The sequence below is a fragment of the Octopus bimaculoides genome, chromosome 8 (assembly GCF_046866305.1).
Source record: "Octopus bimaculoides isolate indiv1 chromosome 8, ASM4686630v1, whole genome shotgun sequence".
Lineage (NCBI taxonomy): Eukaryota > Metazoa > Mollusca > Cephalopoda > Octopoda > Octopodidae > Octopus > Octopus bimaculoides.
The window spans coordinates 2,679,411-2,680,777 of record NC_142935.1 but is presented as its reverse complement, the minus strand read 5'-3'; positions in this window follow the sequence as shown (position 1 = coordinate 2,680,777).

Below are 1,367 nucleotides of genomic sequence, written 5' to 3'. Positions count from 1 at the left end.
TAAATAAAATGAAAGTTTGCAATTCATTTCAAGGTTCCACCTTTTCAACTCATCATCTCCATCATACACGATACATCCATGTTTGCTTCAGGTAAACACATCGCTCTCTTGAGTCTTCTCAACCAATAAAGATATCGTAGGAAACAATGTTAGTCTTACATCTTGGTTCTTCACAGAATCATATTCCACTTTCACAATATTTCTCGTTATGAAATTGGTCGCCATTGTATTTTGCTTAACTAAGACTATCAACCAATGATTGTAATCTTGTTAATCTTGTCTTTCTTTCAACTAAAGTAGGAACAGGTCAAAAATATAGCAATTAAGCTGTATGGATAGAGATAATCTTAGTTAATGAAGAAAAAACTTGACTGCATGGTTAATTGGTGGAGTCAGCAAAACAAAACTAATTTAATTGACGACAGCTGGAGATAACTGAAGAGGAAACTGAAGATAAAAAGGTGTAGAATCAGAGTAAATTAGCAGGAAAAGGGAGGTTCGTGAAAAAGTGGAAGGTAGGGGGGTGGAATTTAGAAGTTGAAAGGATTCTTAGATAAGAGTTGGATTAAGACACATGAAAGCGTTATGCCGTGTAGTAAGGATGTTGAGCAGAAGAAAGGAAGAATAAAAGAAAGACCAAGAGATAGAGAGACAGGAATCGTACTACAAACAGCTTCGTGGAGTGCACACTGTCCAATTGCCCCATCAACAACTTAAAGACGTGTTCGAGAGACTACTTATCTATCTGAGGTCGTCTGCTGCAAACGTGGTGCATCTTGGGAACATCGCCAGAGAATTGCACATCCACATCAAGGAACACGTACGCACAAACCCTTCAATCCATAAACACTTTCGGAAATATCAGGTCCAAAGCTTCACAGTATCCATCACAGCATGTAACTCAGGCAACTTCCGAATCAAGGAAACCAGCATTAAATAACAGATGAGAACCAAACGAAGCAGACTGGCTATTATGACAGCACCAGTTTGCGCATGTCGCTACCCTCTACAACATATCTCAACAAGCAATGGCCTTATTCCACCTCCCATTTTTATGTGCCTCCATGAAGAAGCCTGAACGCTGGAATATTGAAGAAACACAAGGTAAAACTTCAGCTAATGTCGTCCTCACTTATGTATTTCCTTTCGCTGACGTTGGATCTTAACAAGTTTTTGTCAAATTTAATATGGCCACATGTATGTGTGTGTATACATCCATAAAAATATACACAAATATAGACTCATACGTGCATATTCATATATGCAAGTCAGCATGTATGTATATATATATATATATATATATATATATATATATATATATATATATATATATATATATAAAATTAGAAATATTACATTTCTAAATC